General features: G+C 44.1%; 1 long non-coding RNA gene across 1 annotated transcript in view; it reads right to left on the bottom strand.

Moving 5' to 3' along the window:
* The window catches only part of LOC310852583, a 62,204-nt gene that overhangs the window by 34,794 nt on the left and 876 nt on the right, over positions 1-26,534 (bottom strand). The gene's annotated exons all lie outside the window — the stretch shown is intronic.

Raw genomic sequence — 26,534 nt, 5'->3', positions numbered from 1 at the left:
TCCCAATCTCATCTCTATGCCAGATCTCCCTACCCACACACCCTCTTTTTAAGCTTTGGTTTGACATGACCTTGCTGTGGACAAACATCGGCCGCCTTGTTGGGGTCGGGTAGGAATTTTTCCACTTGGCAAATTGGTACTAAACGTCATTTGGTTTTTGCCTACCTTGTAGCAATCGTCACAACTTTGTAAAGTAAGGCATTGGGTAACCCTTTGTATCAGGGAGGGGAGGTTGTAGCCTCTGCCTGCCCCTCCTCGATAAGGGTATCCTGTTAAAGGGATCCAGGGGTATGGATTCTGTCTGAAGCCTAGGCATTGACTAGGGCCATGCCACTACCCCAATGGGACCCCTTGGGGTGCCCCTATTTGATGTAAGTCATAGGGCTCCCCCTTCTGGTGGTTTACTCTTAGTTCAACTCCCTGCAGATGGGGTGGAGTCAAGATATAGCCTGGTTTCACCCAATGCCTAAGCCAAACTGCTCACATCTGTAACTAATAAACTTGTGGCCTGTTTTAGTCCATAATCCAAAACACTTGTGTTGGTATGTTTATTAACTATAGGCCTTGGCGCACAAATACCTGTGGCCCCAAGAACCAGTAGCCGGAACTATATTTGCACTCACTCTCTCCCCTGATAAAAAAACAAGAAATGGAATTGAAATCATAGGGAAGATTATTCATTAAATGGGCCTGTGGTGCAAGATATAATGGCTCTCTAGATTTAGCGTATCATACTTCCTCAAGATATCCATTTTTCCAGTTCTGTAATATTTTTATATTTACTATAAACATTCACCTACCAGACTGAAAATGTTATTTACTAAACCCCATTGAAACAGGCCTATTGTGATAGCCTCCTTGAATAATTTTTGGGTAAAGTCAGGTTATTCTCACTTTGCTTCCTTTTCTTCTTTACCTCAAACAACGAACAATGCAAGCGTAACTTGTTGGCAATGATAGACGCCGTCAAACATTTCTGTACCCTGAACACATTTATTTTCTGAAAGGGAATTTGCTTTCAACCACCAGTATCCATTTCTTGAAATATGAAATCCCTTATTGTGAGGACACTGTACCCTCCTGACTCATCTTATGCAACCTATTCCAGATTATTTCCTTTATATGCTTCAGCCCAAGTTTTATACCTTGTAATTATGTGTGTTGTTATATAAAGAATGGATGTAACTATTCATTTTGACAGTCTAATAAGGTGTGGGACCACAAGACCCACCAAATTTATAATTTTATAGAATATTTTACCACCCAGGGTAGTCATAAATAGAAACATAGGCCACCGAAATCTACAGCTTCTTTATAAAATTGCTCCCGGTGATGGAAAAGAAGCAGCGCTTGAAACTCTTAATATTTGTTCAGTGTACCTAACCTCTGTAAGTGCAACAATTGCTAACAATGCTTAAGAAAATAAAAAGGGGATTCAAAAGCTCAAAAAAATAAAAAGGGGATTCAAAACTGTAATATCTGATTTTTAATCAAAGTATCATTTATTTTTCATTACCATTCCCATTCCCATTATCTCTCACCTTTCCTCTAAAGAGTTTGAGGTGCCCTGCCTTCCCCCCTATTTTATCCTCACAACAACCCTGTGGGGTAGGTTAGGATAAGATATTGTAAGTGGCCCAAGGACAGTGAGCTTCCTGGCTGAGTGGGGGTACGATTCTTGGTCTTCCAGCACACTAACCACTACATCATGCAGTGCAATCCTGTATGTGCCTACTCAGACGTCAGCGCCGCTAAGTTCAAATGAACTTGTTTCAATGTAAGCGTGTATAGGATAGCAGCCTAAAGCAGCAGAATCTTAGACAAACACAAAATCAGGATTGTGCAAGCGTTTGCTTTTCCATCCAGTCTATTATGTTGTCTAGATTATCATCACTATCCTGCCTTTTAAGATTCAAATCCTTCAAAGGTACTGATGAGTAACATTTATAAAAAGGGCAGCTAGTGGTAGGTAGCTCTGTGGGGGGAGACTTTGATTCTTTAAGAAGAGAGCTTGGACCTCTTCAGATGTCCCAGCAGTATTCAGAGCTTTCACTGAACACACGTATGTGGATGTGGTTTTGCAGTGGTGGGCACCAATGCCTTGTACATGAGTACATTGCAGCCATGGAAACAAATGTGCACACAATAGATGCTGGAACAACTGAGGATATATGGCACCAAGGGGGCATCTTGAACCAAGGACTCTAGCTGCCGTTCTTCCATGTTTTGCCTCCTGCATCAACCAATCTTGTGATTGCAGTAGTTGCAGGACCAGCTCACCCATGAGGCAAGGTTAGGTGACCACCTCAGGCAGCAGAATCCACAGGGGCAGCAGATCCTGATGCAGATCTTTATTCAGAGCCAGCCCAACCAAGAAGCAAGGTAGGTGTGCTGATCCCGGGGGGCAGGTTACCATAGGCGTAGTCAAAGTCCGGTCCTGAGTCAATAGCCTGGAAATCAGTCCACAAGGAGCGGGGCGAGGTCCAAAACAGGAAGCCGGGCGAGGAACAGGAGCACTGGAGAGTCAGGTCTGGGTCCGGGCAGGAACAGGAACTCAACAACGATGTTGCTCCCACAACCTGGGACCGGGCCGACTAGCCTTTATCTATTCTGAGGCTAGGGGCGGTCCCGGCCCCCAGGAGACGCGCCTCTCTTGGCCTTAAGGCGAGCACTCCTCCTGGGAGCAACCAGTTCCCTTCGCCTCTCTGCCCTGAGTCTCTGCAGATCAGGAGAGGCTAAAGGGTTACTGGGCCCAGGGGGAGAGTCACCTGCAGGCACTGAGTCCTCAACCACTCCTGGAGCCAGAGTGGGATCACCTGATGCCTGCTCCTGAGGATCTAACACAGGTGCAGGTGCTTCAGAATCCAAGCCCTGCCCCAATTCAGCCGGCCCTGGAGGCGGGGACTCCTGTGCAGGCTGGGATTCCTCTGGTTCAGCCTCTGAATCGGAATCCCAGGCCATCACAGTAGGGCAACTGCCTCAGACAGCAGGATCTACCAGGCAGCAAATCCCTATCTCAATCTTTCTTTCTCTTCTTGTTCTTGATATAGAGCTTCCCTCAACCCTTCTTCACTGGCAGGGAGCGGAGCAGGAGTCTGCCTGAGGTGTAAAAATGCCTTGGGCAGGCGCTCGTCATCTGATCAGGTTCCATAGGGCAAGGGCACCCTCTAGGCTGTGGTACTGGCCTGAGTGCTGATACCACCACCTGACATCATCAGCTGACCCCAATAGGCCTTGTTTTAGGTTGGTCTGACAGACTGCACAGATTCTCCCAGTATCTCCTGCCTCTGGCCTGCCAATCCCTGTTTGTCTGACTTCGAGCCCATTCATGGCTATGTCTTAGTTCACATGCCCTATTTCAGACCTAGTTCCTTTGTCTGCCTGTGCCAAGCTAGGCCCCAGGCCTGCCAGAGTAGGGTTCTCCTGACTGGTAATGAATATCAAAGCTCTTATCTGATAAGTCCATTATCAGAGACAACGATATCAGCAACACAACTATGAATATTCAGAGACAGCTTTGAAAGTGACACTATAACATATGAGTTAAATGCAATGTCTAATTAAAATCACTCCATGATCCCACATATTGCCAAGCCAAGTTCTGACTCACTTCAGACAACATTCTGCATTGCTGCCTTGAGTCTAAGCAGGAAAGGCAGAAAAAATATGGGCAGAATTAGGCAGTCAAGAAAGCAGCAGAGTTCTGAGAAACAGAGAAAAGGGAGCCACAAGTACAAGGTGATTCTGCTGCTCAGGAAACAGTTCAAGGAGGACATGAAGGTATTGTGGACAATGCAGGAGCACAGAAGGGGCATGAGGAAAGGGACAGAGTTTTCTGCAGGCCTGCTTCCAAGAAATTATATTATAGCAGTAATGGACACCAAATCCATCATAATGGGCACTAAGTCTAGTGCTGCTAGTTCAAAGCTGGTAAATCCTAACGATGAGCTTTTTTTATATACAGTTTGCTGATAAAACCAGATGCTGGTCAAAAGTATAGATTTGTCTCAGAAAAATAGTGTATCTTTTACTTGAAGGCTGGCTTTAACTTGTCTGATTTTATTACATCAACTAGATCACAATTTGCTGTTAGCCAGCTTGATTCTGGCTAAGACCTCTTCTCCTAGTTTTGCAAGTAGGCAATGTCTTTCTTATTTCCCAGTCCATATTTATCGGTTGGTCCCCCCACCCTCTTTGCAGTAGAAGCTCCATTTTAAAATCCCATTGACATATTTTTAAAGTGATAAATTAAGCAAAAACTTAGAATTTTAGACTTGGAAAGGACCCCATGGGCCATCTTGTCCAACCCCCTGCAACAGCGCTGGACCTTGGGGTCTCAGATTTCAGCAGCGCTCTGTGCAAGGCCGTAATTTGGTGCCCCTCCACCTCTCATGCTCCATTCTAAATCATAGTTGTGATGTCCCCAATGACACCCCCAAGGCTCTGCATCCAGTTCAACCAAACTGGCTGCACTTCCCTAAATCCATCTCGGCCTGCAACCCAGGAATCCTGCCCACAGCCATTATTGTGTTTGCTCAAACCACCACTCTTCTAGGTAACAGCCAGATGCATTGACCAATTGTGCCACAGAGACCATGGCAGTCTTTATATTAGCAAAGTCATAGATTAATCTGGAAGTAGTGTCCTAGGTAAAACCCCTAATTAAAGTAAAATTGTATTGCATTATCTAGTGGTTGTAAGGAATATAATGTTCCAAAGGCAAAGTTTTCCACCTCCTCTTCAAGAAGTAGAAAATTATCTTCTTAAATTAAGGATTGGGGGCTGGCGGGCAATCCATTCAGTTTATATTTTAACGTGACCTCACCTAATCTGAATTTGCCAAACCAATAACTGCAATGAAACACAGCTATCCTTCAAAACTCGCACACCTCCAAACTTTGTGATGCACAAAAAAATGAATATATTAGTGAAAATAATGTACAAAACTACATTGCATTGTGGGGAAATGATTACAAAATGCAGGCATTAGGTAAAATTAGATATAAAAATGCATATAGTGGGACAAAATGTGTATGGAAATTTTCATGTGGACCTCTTCAAAGCAAAAACAGCTCATTGAAGTGGAAATGGAGTGAACGGAATTTAAGGTTGGTAAAATGAGAAACTGTAACAGATTCATCCAGCCCTACCACAAGTTGTAGATTAAGCTCCAGTGTTGGCAGAAGCTCCATGTTTCTAGTAATACTAAACTGACCCAGTGATTTCTTTATCAGATCATCTTTTTCTTTTCACCAACAGAATCACAATGAAGCCAGAATTATTCCTAGACTGGGTTCACACAGGGGCAAATAAGGAATAACCCTCCTCGTTTTGGTAGGCTTTTTTGGTTTTACACTGTTGTGTTTTGGATCTGAACACATCTCAGTAGGTTTATTTGTGTGATGAGGAGAAAAGCAGGATTTAGTTTCTCATGTGTAATTTTCCTTGACATGTTATTTAACTGATGTCATAGGAAATAGGAATCAAATGCTAAATTTAAAGTCAACCTACTGCCTATATTGCCAGTTTGCCCTCCCTGTGTAAAACAGCAACAACCGGTAATCATTCTGAATGAGAGGTCAGCCTCTTGCAGTTGCTGCTTAGGTCTACACTCTTAATCTCATTCTTAATGCTGGCTTTGTAGCATTCAGTTTAACCTTTTAATGTACAGCACGTTGGCAAACTTACAGCTGGCAGTGTGTGCAAGCTTAACAAACTACATTGCTGAAATGTATAGGGAAAGGGAAAGATTTAACAGCCAGGTGGGATTTCCTTCATTTTAGACTACCTATTTTCTGGAAAAATGTTCCTCAGTTCCAGATGTGGGAGGAAAGGTTGTAGTTACACAAAAGTGAGCCAAGTATAGTTTGCAAAAGTGCAAGGTACATATCTTCATCACCTGCTACTTGCTCATTTTATGCCAAAGGCAGAATATAAGATATTGTATATGCAAAGCATATACTCTACCACTGACCTGTGGTCCCTCCCCAAAGTATTGATCCTATGTGCTCTTTGGGTCTGATGGAAGATACTGAACTCTTTGCTTTACGTAATCAACTGACTAAAACAATGGCCTGCCATGTTCCTGTTCCTTTAAAAGTAACTGCAGGATTCAGAAGGTGTGATTGTTCATTGTTGTCATACCCTGTCCGAGTCCTGTTGCCAAGCAAGCAGGGGCTAGGAGTCTCCAAGGAACACTTGCCTGAGAGCAGAATCCATACACAAAGCCAGACAGTCCACAGGTTAGGGAATCCAGATGATCACTGAGCCAAGGGTCCAGATGTTGATCAGGAAGCAGCAAGGTATGGCTGGGAACCATGGGCATTGTTTCCAGTGTCTGACATCTGCTGAGAGCTCTGGTTAAGAAGGCCAGAGCCAGCTGGTTCTCCTCAGTGCCTTCTCCTCAGTGTCCCTGAAGTCTGATCAGTTGCAGATGGAGTCAGTCCACTTTCTAACCCCTTCAGGCTGCTGTTCAGCAGGCAAACCTGACTCCTGGCCCATGACAATTGTGTTGAGATGTGTGGTTAGTTAATCCTATATTACTCACACAGGTCATGACAATGCAATTTCAACCATTCTGTAAGACCCATTAAACTCAATGGGCCAGACTCAACTAGCGGGAGCCAGCACAGTGAGTCCTCCCTCTGTGCCCCCACCCCCAATCCTCTCTGCGGGATTTTATTATGAGAAGTGGGGGGAGAGGGGAGATTGATGCATTAGGGAAGCAGAAATTCTTGCACTGATTGAACATTTGCCTTAGCATGATGTTGCATCCCACCCAATGGGGCTTACTATTGAGTAGACATCTATATGACGGCACTGCAAGTATTGCTTTGCAGGCACAAATGCCATCTTTTTCTGTATCGGCATCATGAACTACAACTGACCTCAAAGGAAAATATAACCAAAGACAATCCTGTCGTCTCCCTAAAGACCTTTCTGATACCCATCCATCTTCCACAAAACTACTTTGTCTTTTATAATGATGCCTCCCTATTCCATTATTTCTGCACTGGGCTTTAGAGCATTGTTCTCCCCTCTTAGCTCGCTCCCTTTGGGACAGCAGGGACCAGTAACTTGCTTGGCATATCTTTCCTGCTAAATACAGAACTGTGTGCTGCCTACAGCGATCTATCAATAATTCACTATTAATAATAAAAGCACGGAACTCTTCTACTGTGTGACTGCTTGGTTTAAGTCCCTTAACTTTGTGAAGGTGTTTTGGCTCATATTAGGAAACCACAGAGAATCCAACTGACAAGTTAAATGCATTGATAATTTGATAGCTCAATATTAATTGCTAAGGGCTGGATTAGAGTCCCAAGGACATTGTTCATTGTAATGGGAGGGAAATTGCTAGAGAGCCACAATGAAATTTAAATTTATGCTCCACTGTTTGTGACAAGAATAAACTACGGAGCCTGATTGGCTCCCTGAGCCTTCCTGAGTCTGATTGGTTACCTGCAAATAAGGGAGAGATAGCTGCATGCAGGGACAGCTTGACAGCCATACTCTTTCCGACTGAAGTTCAGGACTTGTTGGAGGGGAAGATCCTGCAAAGTATCATTCAGGACATGCCACCAACAGCACTGAGCAGGGCAACAGCAGCATCACTGTGGTCTGCAGCAGGTGCCTGCATATCATCCACCATTTTGACATCCCCAATATTCCCTGGTGCATAGAAGAATGTCAAAATGGTGACTTCCTACCAGGATACTGCAACTGCTCAATACATTTGAGCTAAAATGTGGAGGCAGGTGAGTTCTCAAGTGTTGGTGGACCTGTAGCAGCTGCCTAGTCATTCTTCTGCTGGTTCCTGCTAAGTATGATTCAGGCCCTTTTTCAGGCATGGAGGTGTAATGGCACCCCCAGCTGCATCCTGGGTCCTGTGTCATGTGGGGAAGGAAGATCTGGTCAAACAAAATGTCCCATTCTGTTCACTCACCCCTTCTGGTTAAGAACCTTCTGCCACCAGGTTCTCCTCCTTTGTCTGAGACTCTCCCCTGATCTGCAAGCCAAAGCAAGTCACTGACTAGGTTGTAAATAATAGTAATTCACAGCCGGGACCAGCGCAAGACATTTTGGCAACCTGAGGCGAACCACAAAATAGTGCTCTCCTACCAGGGAAGAAGGAAGGGAGTGAAGATCTGTGCCAGGAACAAAGGTGGAATAAAGATCTACATCTGGGTCAAAGATGGGAAGAGATCAGCAGAGCCTTCTATTCACCAAGAGGCCACAACACGGGTAGAACTTAATATGGAAAATGAGGAACTGAGAGAAATCAAAATTGATAGATTCACCCATCCATCACCTCATACAGATCTTGTCTTAATCCTACATTGAATCTGTAAACAAGTTCCTCTTACACTGCCATTGCTTCAGTCTCATCTTGCAAATGCCCTCCTTATGAGAGTCTACATCACATTTTGAATGGCCTCTGCCATTAGCTTTTCACATACAGATGTGGTGGCAGGAACCCCACCTCCTGTCCATTCCTTCAGTGTCTTGTTACTCACCCTCTTTCCCTATCTGCTGAAGCAAGTGGGTCCCACATTTTCCTCCCAGGGTAGATGAGCAATGAGGTGGAATTGAGGAAGGAAGGGGCAGGAAGTGCAATGCTGAGAGCCCTTCCCATCACATAGGAAACATTAAAGACAAAAGTGAAGTCTCTGAGTTTATGTAGTCCTTATTCCTTATAATGAATGCCTTGGAGACATCATATTGCTCGCAGTTATTAATGCAAACATGCATTTAGTCAATAGCACTAAAAGTCACCTGTATGATAGTTATAAAAGAAAGACAAAAAAATTAAAAAAAACCCAAGATGACAAAACCTCTAATTCTAAAATGGCCCTTCCCAATACAGGACTGTGCACTTAATTTAAATCTCAGACAAAATTTCATCTCAACAAGAATGACGTTTTGACCTAGATTACCATGAGACTGTCTTGAACAAGTTGTTTCAGGCCCTGTTCTAATCTGAAGCTAATTTCACTTTTCTGTCACAGATGAACACTTGCATCATTGGCTAATATTTCTGTGAAAAAGAGTTGTGTTTTGACATGTTGGTGTTTATCCAGCTAAGCTACCTTGTTCAAACTAGAAGAAAGGTGTATGTTGACAAGATCATTTCACAGCTCTGCACCATCGCATCGGCCAAGAAAGAGCTGTGGTAGCTCCGGAGCAGAACACACCCACACACCCACACACACCATGCAAAATGTTCCAAGTTCAATTCCCAGCATCTCCAGGAAGGACTGGGGAACCCCCCTCTCTCAAATGCTGGACGGCAGTCAGTGTAAAAAATACTGTGCTGGATGGAACAATGATCTAACTCTGTATAAATCAGCGTCCTGTTTTCCTGTAGCTACAGCCACAGCAGCCCATAAGGACAGAGAAATTTAATTTCAATAAATTGAACTATACAGGGAGGTTTGTTTTACACTTTCCAAAAACCTCCTCGCATCAGTTTAACACGAATAAAAGCAAAATATGCAGAACCATGCCCATCAGCAGCAGCCAAAGGCATAAAATCCATACAGGCAAGTGTTGGCAGCATATATGTTGGCTCACCCTGCAATCTTTTCTCTCCAGTCTTTAAACATCATGAAACTTCCAAGGCTGGCTTTTGCACAGCATGACTTCTGCTTGCTTATTCACAGAGCACACTCTACTGGTTGACTACCAAATCTCTCTTGCTAGCTTTGGAAGAGCCAGCTTGTATGTCTTTGCTCAGGTCATTTAAAAATTAAGGCTGGAATCCCAAACACACCACACTCAGGAAGACTTAGTTCTGAATAAATACGCTTAGGATTATATAGCACAGTTTGCCACAAGGTTTTGCTTCCTGCATTCAAAATATGCATGGCTTCATAAATGATGTGGACACGTATAGATTACACTGTGCACAAAGGACACTTTGTAAACATTTGGTACTCACACATCGGATCCCCAAAGAAAAAACAAACTAAACATCTGAAATAAGTGCGTTCAACTTGGTATGTTGCTTCAGCTTAAAATTAAATCTTACTGGCGGCTTTGAGCGAGCTGTTTCTTACCCATATTTTAAAAGGTATGTGTTTCTACCATGCACAATTAACTTCTACCTCTCCTAAATAGTAATGGTCACATTTCATTGGGCCCAATTTACAATTTGTGTTCTTGATGCTGAATTTGACAGTTCTGTCATTGATTTTAAAGGAAACAAATTAAGAAGCAATGCTAATATTGGATGCTATCAGCTCTTCAATTATTTCCAACCACCAAATAAAAAGACTAAAGCCCCAAAACATACAGAAGGCACCAGGCTGGCGATGGATGCACTAGAGCATATCAAAAGTAAGAGTTTTACTTTACTGTCAGATAAACTACACAATTGCCTGTGGATAATATCAGAGAATGTATACTTGTTAGAGAAGTAATATAATGAAAGAATGGTAAGAGCTGAGATATATACCAATATTAAAGCAATAACTCTGTTATATTAAAACAGCTAACAGAAAGCAAACAACTTTCCAAGCCGGTGCTCTGTGCCTTCGAGTCCATGGGCTTGGCGGCATTTCCTCTCCTTTGGACAGCTGGAATACTAACAGCGGCACCATTTCTAAGAAATGTGGCTTGAGCTAATGTAATATGAAGCACCAGTGACAAAATGGAGAAGTTTCATTCTGCAACTGAAAGAACCTTCATAAAGTGTTATTTACTCTGGAGAGCGCTAACACTTTTACTGAGTACTGAGTTGATAGCATGTCCGTTCACAGGCACCCCCCAACTCAACAACCAGATTTTAGGCAGAGAATGAGCTAAGAGTTCTCTATGTGCTTAATTAAGATTTAACTCCTTAACAGATTTGTCCACAAGAAAAGTATGTCAAAGGGTCTCCTGTAAAGTGTTGAATACAGTGTAAAGAACATGATCTAACTGCATCCCCCCCTTTTTTTTACAGTGCATCTTAAAACTCATTCACCTCTCCCTGGCATGTCCCATTTGGGCTGGGATAGACCCCTGTCTGAAACCCTGGAGCAGGCTTTCTCAACCTCAGCCCACCAGATGTTTTGAGACTACAGTTCCCATCATCCCTGACCACTGGTCCTGCTAGCTAGGGGTCATGGGAGTTGTAGGCCAAAAACATCTGGAGGGCCGAGGTTGAGGAAGCTTGCCCTGGAGAGTCACTGTTAGTCAATTTAGAAAGCCCTGAGCAAGATGGGCTAATGGGCCGATGTTGTATAAAACATCTTCCCACCTCTTCCTTGTGCCTTCCCCCCTCTTTCTCACCACTTTTCTCTCTCTAGATCAGTGTTTCCCAACCTTGGGCCTCCAGATGTTTTTGGCCTACAACTCCCATCATCCCTAGCTAGCAAGACCAGTGGTCAGGGATGATGGGAATTGTAGTTCAAAAACAGCTGGAGGCCCAAGGTTTGGAAACACTGCTCTAGATTAAGTATCTTGGATCCTTCTGGCATCCTTTATCCCACTGCTCCTAGCTGTGTCGCTTGGCTCACTGACTTGAGCCATTCGGTGTGTCTTATTGAACCATTTCTCAAAGCGATTTTGATATTTGCCATCCTTTTCTAACCAGAGATCCTTCTGGTGCATATAAGCAGCTGTGTAACAGGCAGAAATGAAACTGTTCCAAGAAAACGGATGGCAGGAGCAAGTTTTGTACTGATTTTTTAATTAGACTTTCTTATTATTAATGTATTTTCTTTTTGGGGTTTGCACTTGTGCTTAACAGAAATAGGGAATATTGTGAGCAAGTGCAGTTTTTGATTCACTGACTTGTGCCCTACAGGAGTACAAACTAGGCTTGTTTTCTCCACCTACTGGGCTATTATGATTATTGCAATTGTAATTTAAAAGACTCCGAAATGTATTTACCTAAAGACTTTTATTATCTCTGCTACTTTACGTCTCTTTGGTAGCATACCAGAGGGTATATGCGCCACAGGCTAAGCAACCATGGGAAGGAGTATAATATATAATGCATTGCCTTGATAACCTAGTTATTAAAAGGAGCTGTGCGCACCAGCACTTTTGCGGCATTTTATTTCATTTTAGTTTTGTCTCTCCCTGACCTGTCTGTTGCACACATGGGCTTCTTCCTCCTGGAATTATTGCCCAAGGTGGTTTTTCCCTGCTAGAGGAAAGCAGGCTGCATTACACAGTAAACAGATGTAGAAAGCAGAAGCTGACAGGTGCGGAGAATATTTTATTGTCAGGCAAATTCTGGGACTTTGTTTGGCCATAAATATTCCTTGCACCTGTTTTGCTTCTACACCTGCTTTAATCTCCCCCCTACACTAACTTCCAGTGTACAATTTTGCTGCACACGAGTAAATCTCATGCAGTGGCCTAAGGGGATGAGGACGAAGGGATGGGCAACCTTCAGACAAAGTCCTAAGGTGGTCAGATTCTGGAAGCAATATGGAGTCTTTCTGTAAGAAACAATGAATTCTGCTGCAGAAATGAGCAAGCTGCCTCTAGTGAATGATCAGTGGATACAGAGCAGACTGTTTGTGCAACTCAACTGGTGGCTTTTCAAAGAGTTGAGCCAACAAATACACAAGGGCAAATAATAAAGCTTTAGATGAATGACAGAATTGGTCATTAGGGATCCTCAAGGTTTGATGTGTGTGGGGAGATATATTAGGATGTTCTGCCCCAAAAGTTCTTGGATACCAATGGTTTATACTTCCCAGTAGGATATGTGGAAAAACGTTCTCTTGGAACTATCTAGCCTAGATAGGTTTCTCCATGATGCACTGTTGTGCAGGGGCAACAGGCCATGAGGCAGCTAGGATGCTGGTTTGAATGCAACCAAAGGAAGACTCATAACAAATCCAAGCAAACATGGCTCAGAACTTATCCTATCCTGTAGTGATGGAGGCTGCAGTGAGGCATATCTCGGCCACATACATATCTTGGTCAGGAACCATTTTCAGTCCGGGGGCCACATTCTATTCTGGGCAACCTTCCAAGGGCCATATTACAGTGGGCAGGGCAGAGCAACAAGTGTGACTGTTGCCTTTGAGCAGGAGGCTAGTCTCTACACACACCTCTCTACCCTCCATCCAGGAGAGCAAGAAGCATCACCAGAGTTCAAGGACATATTTCAGGCAGGCAAAGCAACTCATGATGGGTGCAATACAGAGCCAGTGGAAGGTGTGGCCTAGTGGGGAGGGAGACTGAGGAGGGGTCTGACATGGGGAGAGTCCCATGTGCCAGAAAGAGAAGCCTGGAGGGTCAGATCTGGCCCCTGAGCCTCAGCTTCCCTATCTCCATGCTTACCATGCTTGAAACCACAGCGGGGAGAGTGCTGTTGCATTCAGGTCCTGCTTGTGGACTTGTTGGACACTTTGAGGAGAAGATGCTGGACCAGATGAGCAACTGCTCTTCTTAGTATCCAGAGTCAGTTATCTGCAGTCTGCTATTACAGGAGTAGATATGGATTGGTGCTTGGATCAGGTGCCTTGCAGCCGAATATTGAACAACGTACTGCTCAGATTCCTCCCTGCCTGATGATTGTGATACAAACAGCCATGAATGTATAGCATTCCCTTTAACATTGCAGTAATACTATTTGTTTTAGGGCTTTTAGTTTCAGGATGTCAGTGCACTACATGCATTGGCTTAGTGACCCATGGTCACCCATCCAAAGACAGGCACTTCTCTTACACTCTGGAAGTGTTGGGCTTATTCTTCTTTCATCCTACTCAGAGATTATTATTAATCAGGGGAAATGTGTTATATGTGAAGAATCCCTTAGATATGCTTCATTGCAACAGACTTAAATGGTTTCAACATTTCTCAGAATCCAGCTGCTAGTGATCAGAGCTAAGCCTCCATCTTTTCTAACCACCCTGGTGGAAAGAGACACAGCCACAAGCTGCATTGGATTTTGATATTTCTCTGACAAAATATAGCACACTAGTGAAGCCACACAAAATGCAAACATCCCCCTTGTGATTTTATTCAACATATACTTGCAACATCTATTATAAAAATGATTCCGTTTTACTCAGCAAATACCTATTTCATGTCTAAATATTAACACTGCTGACCCAGAAATATAGACTACTGTAGTGCATAGGTTTTGTTCTGTGACCCTCTAGAGTGGGAGTGGGGAACCTGTGGCTCTCCGAATGTTTCTAGACTCCCTCTCCTATCAGCCTCAGCCAGAATGATTCAGTGGTGAGAGATGATGAGAGTCACAATCACTGCTTTGGTTTCTCATCCCTGCTTTAGAGCAAATTCGTTTTCCTTTTTTCCTTTGATCACTTGCAAAGTCCCACCCAGAGAGTCACTATACTATATACTGCCCATAGTATATATGAGTCAAATAAATTTGCTCTAAAGCAGGGGTGCCCAAACTTTTTTCAAAGAGGGCCAGATTTGATGAAGTGAACATGTGTGAGGGCCGACCAAAGTTGTTAAGCTTAGGGTTCAAGTTGCTGAGCTTTTTTTGGGGGGGGGGGGGATTTTACACCAGGACTTTTACTGACACGGGGTCAAGATTAAATTGGTAGTGGGTCGAATTAGGCCCCCAGGACAGACTTTGGACATGGCTGCTCTGAAGCATCATGAACTGAAGCCCAAGCCCCTATCATTGGCACAATCAGCCAGTGAATATTGGAGACAATTAACACACAGTAACCTCTGGCATAGGGACGCAGGTGGCGCTGTGGGTTAAAGCCTCAGCGCCTAGGACTTGCCGATCGAAAGGTCGGCGGTTCGAATCCCTGCGGCGGGGTGCACTCCCGCTGCTCGGTCCCAGCGCCTGCCAACCTAGCAGTTCGAAAGCACCTCCAGGTGCAAGTAGATAAATAGGGACCGCTTACCAGCGGGAAGGTAAACGGCGTTTCCGTGTGCAGCTCTGGCTCGCCAGAGCAGCGATGTCACGCTGGCCACGTGACCCGGAAGTGTCTCCGGACAGCGCTGGCCCCTGGCCTCTTGAGTGAGATGGGCGCACAACCCCAGAGTCTGTCAAGACTGGCCCGTACGGGCAGGGGTACCTTTACCTTTACCTTTAACCTCTGGCATGACGTGGGTGGCACTGTGGGATAAACCACAGGGCTTGCTGATCAGAAGGTCGGTGGTTTGAATCCCCGCGACGGGGTGAGCTCCCATTGCTCGGTCCCTGCTCCTGCCAACCTAGCAGTTTGAAAGCACATCAAAGTGCAAGTAGATAAATAGGTATCTGGCAGGAAGGTAAACGGCGTTTCCGTGTGCTGCTCTGGTTCGCCAGAAGCGGCTTAGTCATGACCCGGAAGCTGTATGCCGGCTCCCTCAGCCAATAAAGCAAGATGAGCACTGCAACCCCAGAGTCATACGCGACTAGACCTAATGGTCAGGGGTCCCTTTATGGCATGGGAGGAGCATTGTGCTTACAGAGCACCAAGCAGAAGTCCTCCCCATAGCTGTCTCTTACCAGGCTCTACCTATGTAGCCAATGGAAGCTGGTCCACTAGGGCAAATGATGTGCTGCCCCACAAAACTCAGTCTGCCCTCAGCCAGTCCCCACCTGCTTTCTTATATCCAGTCCAGGTGACAGTACTGGCTGCTTGTAGAACCTAGCAGAGAGGAGGAGGGGGACAAAATTAAAAGCTATTGGCTCTGCCTGTTGTTGGCTCTGGCTCCATCTACTTACTGCTAGCCTACCTACCTTCTACTAATCCCAATGGGCGCCAACCACCATGATATGAAGACCTGTTTTTGTTTTCAATTTTTGGTTAAATTTTAAACTATGAGAGAGATGGAGTCAGAGCGTAATGCCCACATACCATTTTAGTCTCACAGAGCTTTACATAGAAATAATATAACTTGATGATGGAAAAATCAGCAGCCCCCCCCCAAAAAAAAGTTCAACAATTAGTGTGTCTTGCTTAGTGTGACTGACGCCATTCATATCATACTGTGTAAATGAAGCATGTTGTGTTTCATTATGAAAAGCAGACAGTATTGAGACAAGAATGATCTATGCTTTGTGTACAATTCAGTCATGCTAAATAACCATATCTGTTTCTTAGGAACTGTTCTTGATGCATTTAGTATGGAAAATATTGATTCCTTCTCCACATGGTTTCATGAAAAAATTGTGGCAATTAAAGTTATTAGAGCCAAAATCAGCTTATTTAAATACATACACGGGAGGATTTTGAATGTTAAGTGTTCTTATGCATGTGTGTTTTAGGGGCATAGTAAACAGAAAAGGGATGTGGGTGGCGCTGTGGGTTAAACCACAGAGCCTAGGACTTGCCAATCAGAAGGTCGGCGGTTTGAATCCCCGCGATGGGGTGAGCTCCCGTTGTTCGGTCCCTGCTCCTGCCAACCTAGCAGTTCGAAAGCACATCAAAGTGCAAGTAGATAATTTTATTAACAATTTTTGGTTTAATCACAATGCCAATAAAACAATACAATCTCACATCTCTTTAACATAGATCTTTTCACTTCCTTGGACTCCCTCACATCTCCCGCTCCTGCGTTCCTGGTTATAATTTTACTCAGCAAATTTTTCCCCTTACTTTTTAAACATCATAACTAATTTCCGTGCGCTGCTCTGGTTCGCCAGAAGGGGCTTAGTCATGCTGGCCACATGACCCGGAAGCTGCACGCCGGCTCCCTTGGCCAATAAAGCGAGATGAGCGCCACGACCCCAGAGTTGTCCGCGACTGGACCTAATGGTCAGGGGTCCCTTTACCTTTAAACATAGAAAGCTTCCTTATCCAGAGACAGATCATTGGTCCATCTTGCTTAGTATTGTTGGCACTAACCAGCAGCAGCTCTCCAGGTTTTCAGACCAAAATCTTCCCTGCCCTTACTTATAAATCCATTGGCGATTGAATCTGATGCTTTCCACATGCAAAGTATACACTCAGCCACTGAGCAGTGGCCCTTCCATAGTTCTAATGCACCACCGCAGCCTTTCAGCAAAATAAGGTACCAGGGCGGGTTATAGAATTAAAACACAATATTTAAAACTATTTACAACCATAAAAATAAGGAGGGTTCTAGAAAATATACACAGTAAGTGTCAACAGGCAATGTAAAGAGGTGCTCCTAGAGACCTAGACAGCAGCAAGTGGCTCGGTGGGTGAGGTAGAGGCAGCAGCAGACATTGATCTGCCATCTCTCCTGTTCTGCACCTAAAGAAAATGGGCTAATGAGTAGACCAGTCCTGAGCCTCTATTTGAAATCTGTATTGCAGGTCCCATGAGGAAAAACCTTTTCTGGGATCATGAATCTGATGCAGTTTTTAGTTGGTTTTTTTTAAAAAGAAACATGTTTATTATTTGTTAGTGTTATCAGCATTGAACCATTGCGATGAGGCACACAGGAAGAAATAAAGTAGCATCCCAAGGCTCAGGTTTGGTGTGGCTCTGTAATGCTACTGACTGCAGCATGAGAATTTTCATTTTCTAATGGTACTAAAGGCATTTTCACCTAGGAAGTAATAGCTTCCCTCTTTCAGCAATATGGTATTTCAGAAAGGTAAACGCAGCCTTGCGAAAGTACAATATAAGCCAGGGGAGTTGTTCACAGGCTGTCTGAAAAGCATCAACACATTATCTAGAGAAACTCTGCGTCCTCCTAGTGTCTAAAATGGAAACATCTTTATGCTCTACTGACTTCTTTAATGCCATGGCTCCTGGAGAGTAGATCCATCAAGATGGCTTGCAGAGAGAGGCTGGAGAGTACTGTTTGTTTGTGTGTGTGTGTGTGTGTGTGTGTGTGTGTGTGTGTGTGTGTGTGTGTTGGCAAAATCAGGCGATTGCTAATATGTTACCAGAATTGCTGGATGTGGATTTTTTTTTATTTCATTGCTCCTTCAACACTTCAACATTACAGCAGCAGAACCCATATTTATTTTCTGCCCTTGGTGCCAAATGTAAGAAGGAAGTAGTACACAATGCATTTTAGATTTCTGCTCTACTTTTGATATTTATCAGCAGTTCTGAAAAATAAGAAGGTATGTGTTTGTTTGTTTGTTTGTTTGTTTGTTTGTTTGTTTGTTTGTTTAAAATACTGCCCTTCGTCAAGATTGATTTTCAGGGGAATTTATGAGATCCAAAACAAGACATATACCCCAAACCACAAATAAACGATGGCACCAGCCAATCAAAGAACAGACAATAAGCTCAATAGTATTTTACAAGCCTGAGCAAATAACAATGGATTAAAAGAAAGCAACATTAGAACCTATTGCTTTCCCATGTTACTATTTTTATTCAGTCGTGGTCAGCAGGGGAGGTGGAGCCTACCTGACTTCCCATTACTAGCACTGCTCTAGCTTAGTGGGAGGCAGGAAAGCAAGGTGGCACTGAGGTCAGCACAGTGCAAATGCACCAGCAGAGCCAATCTGGTGCTTCCAATGGTGCATTTTAACCATGGCATCTTCACCACCACTTTGCCCTGTCCCTCTTGGTAAGCTGCAGTGACACTGGTGACAAGAGATCAAGTAAGCACTGCTTCCCACTACAGTTAGTATCCCCCACCCCCCCGCAACTGCCTTTTGTCTGAAGGGAGTCCCACCTCTTGTTGATGGGACCACAAATAGGGCCTTCCTTGTAGTTCTCAGAACTCAGGTCAGCAGATATCTGGGGAGGTACTTCCTCAAGTACCTGGATCCCAAGTCATTTAGGGCTTTATACAGTACAGAACACCCTGAATTAGGCCAAGTAGCAAATAGGCAGCCAATGCAGCTCTTTAAGAAGTGGTAAAATGTGACCCCATTATTTTTTTCTTTCTTATTTCATCTCATTTCTAAATTGCCCTTCCTTCCAGGGGATCCCAGAACAACGTACATTCAAAAGTAAAAATGCATCGCACAAATAAAAATAACAATAAACAAACAGAACTGTAAAATATCCATAAAAATCAACGCCATTAAAACTGACAAATACAGCAGTGAGATATTGAAATAGGCTAAACCTCACTTTGTAAAAACCCGAGAAAACAAAAATGTCAAATTATGTCTGAACATGGGAAGTGGACAGATGGATCTCCAAGGGCAGGGCATTCAGACGCCGGGGTGCTACAACAGAGAAGAAACTACTTTGCACCCCCATACCATGAATCCTCATGGGAATCATGAGCCGATTCCCACCCACTCAGTGATCTTAAGGTTTGAATACTGGAGGAGGTTCACTTATAGATAATTCATTTAGGCCTCATAGTCCATTCTCAGCACCTTGAATTGGACCTAGTAGTGCATGGGCAGCCAATACAGTGCTTTTACAATCAGTATTTTTTATTCCCACCTCGCTGTCCCAATAAATATCTAGGTAGCTAAGTTCTGCACTAGCTGCAGTCTTGCCTCAAGTGCATTACAGCTTTCCAAACATGAGGTCACCAGAGCATGGATAGCTGATGATAGACAAAACTGGCCCAGGAACAGTTGCAACTAGTGGGCCATCTGTAGCTGGGAATTGGCACTTCCTGCTGGGCCTCCAATGACAGCATCATTTAATGGAGTAACCTCAAGTTACACACCTGCTCCTTCAGAAGGAGTGCTACCACATTCGGAATAGGCTGCCTCCCTAATTCCCAGGCATGATAGCTCACAGTGACTCCATCTTATTATGATTTGGTCATTGTTTTATTAGCCTTCATGCAACCTGTTGCCATCTCCAGGCACCAGTCTAGCACATATACAGCATCTCTTGATCCAGATGGAATGGCGAGATAGAACTGGGTGTCATCAGCATGCTAGTGACAGCACTACATTACAAATCCTCAGATGACTCTTCCTAGTGGTTTCATAGAGGTATTAAATAGCATGGGAAACAGGATAGAACCCAGTGAGACCAGAGCACAAATGCCATGGGGCCAAACAGAAGTCTCCCAGTGCTATTCTCTGGTATTGAACCTATAGATAGGAGTGGAGTCACAACAACACAGTTGCTGCCAACCAACAGATACAATGGTCTGTGACAGGCTTCTTCAACATCGGCCCTCCAAATGTTTTTGGCCTACAACTCCCATGATCCCTAGCTAGCAGGACCAGTGGTCAGGGATGCTGGGAATTGTAGTCTGAAAACATCTGGAGGGCTGCGGTTGAGGAAACCTGGCCTATGATTTCAAAAGCAGCCAAGAGTTCACAAAGAATCAATAGGGTAGGACTCTTTCTCTGTATCTCACAATAAAGGTAGCCTGTCAGAGTGATCAATGCTGTTTCCATGCTGAAAATAGGACTGAAGCCAGACTGAAACAGGTCTAGATAGTCTACTTCACCCAGCTGAATCCGCAGTTGCTCTGCCACTACCCTTTCCATCACTGCTCAAAAGCCTGATGGTTGCATTAGGCACAAGCTGCAGCTTCCACTGGAACAATCTAAGCAGGAGATTATCATAATGTGGAGTACTGTGGCCAGGTTATCTCTGTCCAGGAATGTCCATCATTGGTGAACCATCTGTAGGTGGCCTCATGTGACAGTACTGGAGCCACAGTCACTCCCAGGCTGTGGTATTTAATTGAAATTGTGTTCTCAAGCCTCAAAGTTGTGCAACTTCTCATGTACATTTTTGGTTTATTGCTGCAATGCAGCTTTTCACTTGCATGGTTATTTGGAGATATGTTGCTTTAAAAAAAACACCCCATCATTCTGGACAGAACAACAGAGGGAAGTAGTAGGGATTCCAAACTGCACATGTGAAGGTACCCTTATTCATAGGGAGTATTTGCTATGCTGCTGCTCCTTCAGCAGAAGAAAATGTGGAGTGTGGATACTGAAAGTTTAATGTGAGCTTGTTTGCCAAAGGATCTTGTAAAATAATTAATCTGGGAATAGAGCAGTGTTTGAGCATGTGCCAAATCAAGCAATCATCCAGCACACTAAGCAAGATAGTGTCTCGTATCAAAAAAACCAAGGATGAGTGGAGTTCAGCTCACGCAACAGGGCTTTGCTGCACTCTTCTTCCTGCTTCGTTCCCTTACGTATGCTAAAACCCTCCTGAGAGTCAGGGACTCTCTGGAACTATGTGCAATGTGGTGCAGAGTCTATAGCTGAAGGGGAAGCAGCAGTAGTTAGAGAACCCCTTTGGCATGAGTGCAAGCATCTTCTGCTTCTGCTACAGGAATTTTGGACCTAAGCCATGGACAACTGCATTAGGAAAATAATTGAAACCATCCATCTTTTCACCACACAACAAGAGCAAGGCAGGAAAGGGAAGTGAATGATCATGCAAAAGCACATTAATATAATCTACATCAGCAGAATGCAAAACAGAGGTCTAGCAGATTTACATAGTGTTATTGGGTTTGGCATCAGATTAATGTGAACAGGCCTATCACTATGGGTTTGCATTAAGGGAATAATACCTGGCCAGAGTCTTGGGGTGGGCAAAGGAATACTGACACCCTGGAATATTAAGGTGATGTTTCTTAATGGGTGCCATGTCCAGGCCTGGATTTACTTTACTTTTGTTAGGAGATTGCTGGTGCCTTCTCAATAGATTGGAAATAGCTGGAAGGTCTTGGACTGCTGAATGGGAGAATGCATACCTTTCTTCCACAAATACAGTTAAGAGTAATGTAAGCTAGGTCTCTGTGCACAGAAACAAAGAGAGGGCTGGGTCAAAAGGTATTTGGGGATGCAGGAGTGCCTCTTTCTGGTTATATGCGGTACAATTTGCTGTTTGTAAAATGTTAAACTCTGCTTCCACACATGCTCAGCTTGCATATTCATAAATAAAACTCAAAAAGTCTCTAGCCATTTCTCTAGGTCATCAAACACTGGTTAAATGCTGCACTCCTGAAGGGTGTTAGACACAAGGCTTAATGTTTAGCAGAGCCTACTAGAGTAAGCTGCACAGAATTGGTCTCCCCAGGGTGAACTGCCCTGTAGTTCAGAAGGAGGCAATCTACACTTCTAACCATGCCTCAAAATGATGCAGAGGATGGAGACAGAGCTACAGCTGAGAGCACCAGGGCTCGGCTTTGGCAGGGGCAGACTTTGGTTATCTTAGCCCAGTGATTCCATCAACCAATGTATAGCTTAATAATATGGCACCCTGAGCAAGGGCAAATTTTGTTGCCTCAAAATGGATCTTCGCAATCATGGATCTTCTCAGTTTTGCCCCTCCTTGGCTTGGCACCCTGTGAGAGTGGGGACTGCCCACACCTCCCTAAATCCGGTGCTGGCTTTGGGTAGCAGTAAGAAAGCAGGAACTGGGGATCAGGGCCAGAGAGAAATCATGGTCAGATGGCAAAGCAGGAGGTAGGATCCGAGAGCAAACCAGAGCTCAGGTTGACCTTGTTGCTCAAGCAAAGCACCACTGAGACAGGAGCCCTCTTATACTTCTTCCTACACATGAAGAGCCAATGCTCAGCCTGGGTAGTTAAAACTAGTCTGGACTTGGAAGATTTTTCCCTATGAGGCTGCAGTTACGTGATTCACCATATGAGGCCACGGTCAGCAATTCCTGGCACAGAGAAGCTAAAGTTATTTGCAATAACTGGAGAAAAACAGAGCATGATGCCCCTTTCCTCCTCTATTTTTGTCTGCTACATAACTGAAACACCTGTATATATTTCCTCCGCACTTCCAGGTGCATTATTCAGCTTCATTTCAGATCAGTGCCAGCAACTAAATTTTTGAAACAAAGCTTTAATGATCAGCCATAGAACGACTTTCTGCTTTTCTAACAAGTATCTCTGCATGAACAGAGGCAGCATTGTGGCCCTTAGGCTGCCTTGTAAAGGGATCCGGAAGTCTGTGAATTCTGAAGTGGACCCATAACCAGATACAGGTTATGATCCACCTGGATCAAACCAGGTTTGTCCGCTTTGGAATCTAGGTTTGACAGATTCCACCTCCCATCCCTAGGCTCAATTTAAATTTAAAACATGCATTCATAACCCAGATGATGGAGGCCCAAACTGTGAAAGACAGCAGCAAGCAGAGTTAAGATACTAATAAAATAATATGGAATAAATCACTACATAAGTGAAGCACACAGTATAAATGAATTTGCAACAGCTTCGGAGACAGAACTTTCTGTGTTTGATGGCAGCTGAGATGCACTGAAAGAAGCAGATAATTTGGTTCATGTTTATTTTATTTACAATAAGCCATAAACCTACCTATTCAAAGCAAAATAAATGTTGCGACCTCCATTTAAAAACCCAGTCAGAAGGTTTTTGCGGTATAGCATTTCATTCTTGGTTGCAACTTAACTTTCGGCAATATCCATAAATATGCTATAGTATTATTCGCTAATTAATGCATCCGTTCCCTGCCAGGTTTATTCCAAATATTCACTGTATGATGTAGATTTCTTGTCCCTTACCTCCTTTGTAGTTAACTGTGACTTAAATGTTGGCAATACAGTAAGGAGTTACTGATTATTTAATCGATTTATTGCATTAGCCGTGTGGCCATAGCATAATATACATAGAAATAACAACATAAAATGGGGGTGGGGAGGTAAATGGATATGTTGTCCTGGGCGAATACTTTGAAAAAATGGGGATAACAAAAGTAACAGGGGATTTAAAACATCGAGTGACAGAGAATACAAAAACAGGTTCGATTGTGCGGCGTATCGACTACAGCTGTGGTATTAAAGAAGAAGTTGGTGCCGCTTTCCTCTTCATCACACTAAGCAGGAAGTTAGCTGTCATCTCGGTAATCCAACAGTCAGAATCCTGCAGAAGAAGGGACACTATCCAAGGCTGGATTGGGAGATGAAGCTTGTTCACGAGAGGAGTTAGAAACCGAGATCTTTCATCTGTCCAGTTGGGACAGAAGAGCATTACATGTTCCATAGTCTCCAGAGCCATGTCATTGCAGGTGCATGTTCTATTTGCGATGGGAACTCTGGAGTAACGACCCGACAAAACTGCTGTAGGAAAACAGTTGAAACGGGCACAGGTAAAGGCCCTTCGCTTAGCCTCCGAAGGAATTGTGAAGCAGTATAGAGGGATCCCTTCAGGGGGTGGAATAGCTAGGGCTAAGCCTGAACACAGCCCTCTTGCATGGGAGGCTGTGTTAGAGAAGTCAAGTTGCTGTAGCTTCTTTTTGATTGGAGGTAGGGCCGCCGGGCTAATACACTCTAAGTTGAAAACAGTTTTGCGGTTCAAGTTGAGAAGGGAGCGGAATTTGAGATTAATTGTAGTTTTCCAGGGAGAATCATGAATATCTCTTAAAATCAGATTGGAGAAACCACCTCTAATTCGAGCATCCGATGCTAATAGGTGGGAGCTATAGGAAATGGCTCGACTCCATGCTCGTTTTTCGATTGAGGGCTGGGCGAACTCAAGTCGTAGGGCTGCACCTGAGACACATCTCGGGACGCCGGAAAGAGATCTCAGAAACATGTGAAGTGGGCGATCCAAGTTACTTGATATTGCTGTAGTCCATACTTCGCAGCCATATAATAGTTTAGGGACAACTTTGGCATTAAATATTTGAATTGCTGCTGGAAGGTGTTTGCCGCCTTTCTGGTGATAAAATCGGACAATGGCATTAGAGGTCGTGGTTGCAGCAAGAGAGGCAGATTGTAGATGGGTGGTCCAGGAGAGATTCTAAGTAAATATTAAGCTTAGATATTTAAAGGCTTTTACCTTTTCTAAGTAGCCACCTGTGATCTTAAGCGGCTCCAGCTTGAGTTTGCGGGAACGAGTGAAGTGGAGGACTTTTGATTTTTTATAATTAATATTAAGAGCTTCCGCCTTACAATAGGCGATAAATGCATTAACTGCATTTGCTAGGTCCGCAGCTGTTCTGGATAAGATGACGGCATCATCTGCATAGAAAAGGGAAGCAACGGGGTGGCCTGCTAAGTGAGGAGGATACTTAGTTGCTAGCTTCAAAGGGGAAAGAGCATCATGAAGATAAAGATTAAACAGTAAAGGGGCCAAGAGACAACCTTGTCGGACGCCCCTGGCCGTTGGGAATGGAGTGGTAAGGGAGCCATTGGGGCCGATTCAGACGCGAGCTGTGGTGTTTGAATAAAGGGAAATAATTAGGGAGAGGAGGTGCGGATCAATTCCCAGATGGGGAAGTTTGGACCATAATCTCTGCCTAGGAATGGAATCAAAGGCGGCCATCGAAAACGATCTCTGCATCGCAAATGGCAACGTTACTCCCTTGTCCTCGCAGCAGTTAACGTGCATCTCTTCCCGGGGAACCAGTGTTGTCGACTACATTCTATTGACGCCGGAGCTATTCTCAATCTCTACAAAAATGGAAGTGGCTGAATATTTTGGTGGTGACCACCTTCCATTGACTCTATTGTTAAACCTAATGGAGCCATTTTCAGCCCCCTCAAACTATAGTTCCACGGCACAAAGCTACCCTGTATACAAAACAAAGAAATGGACAAGCCTCAGCTCCTCTCTTGCCCTGGACATACAAAAATCATTTGATATGTCTGCAGTTCTCTCTGACCCAATTCTGCCCACTGACCAATACCGGAAATTAATTGATGCTTTTTCAACAACTTACATAACCACCACCTCGCCTACCCACCAACGCTTCTTCTCTGAATCACCTTGGTTTGACAAGGAATGTAAAGCCCTAAGAAGGCGAATAAGGAAAATGGTCAGAATCATCAAATTTTCCAACGACCCCCAAACCCGTGCAGAGCTTTTAGATATTAAAAGGACATACAGAAACATGATTCATTGCAAGAAACAGCATCACATCCTCGAGGCTTGGTCCACTCTTCGTTCGGCTGTAGAGAGGCATGACTCCCGCTCCTTCTGGCGCTTAGTTAGGCCTTCGGCTCCATTCAATTCAGCTACCCTGATTTCCGCCGACGAATGGATCGCCTATTATTCTGCCAGCTTCGCTTCTCCAAATCATCTTACAGATCACCTTCAATCCCCGCTGGACCTCTGTTCCTGTTCTCTTAGTTCCTCCTCCTCAGTAAACTTAACCTCAACTCGCATCTTCAACATCATAATGTCCATGCGAAGGAATAAGGCCCCCGGCCCAGACATGGTCCCGTTGGACCTCTTCCTGACTGATCCTCTTTGGTGGAGTGAACAGCTGACTCCTGTATTCACCGCTATCTCCTCCTCCCTAGACATCCCCGACTCCTGGAGAGAAGCTACAATAGTCCCGATTTTCAAAGGCGGCCAGCCAAACATCCCTAGGAACTATCGCCCCATCAGTTTATTATCTATTCCGGGGAAAATATTTACCGCTGTTTTACTGGAAAAACTTCTTTCATGGGTCCATGAGAGGAACATTCTACCACCAGAACAGATTGGCTTCCGAAAGTCAGCATCAACCATGGACCACTGTCTAACTCTCTATCACCTTGCCAGTAAATACACTGCACCAAGGCAAGGCCACCTGTTTGCCGCTTTCATGGACCTGGATTATTTGATTTGTTAATGTGGGAGTTCCAAAGCTTTTCAATTCTTGTAAAGTGTGACATGAGTTGCATTGCAATTGAGAGTAGTTTATTATGCTGAATCTTATAGTTTTCTTTCTCTGAGCCAACATTCCATCTTTAATGTTCCCCCTGCACAATAGAACTCCCATTTAAGGGCTCCTAGCACTCAGTGTTTAAAGTGCATGGGCAGGT

Source organism: Podarcis gaigeae, assembly GCF_964106915.1.
Source record: "Podarcis gaigeae genome assembly, chromosome: 9".
Taxonomy (NCBI): domain Eukaryota; kingdom Metazoa; phylum Chordata; class Lepidosauria; order Squamata; family Lacertidae; genus Podarcis; species Podarcis gaigeae.
Note: the sequence above shows the minus strand (reverse complement) of the source record. Positions and strands in the feature narration are given on the sequence as shown.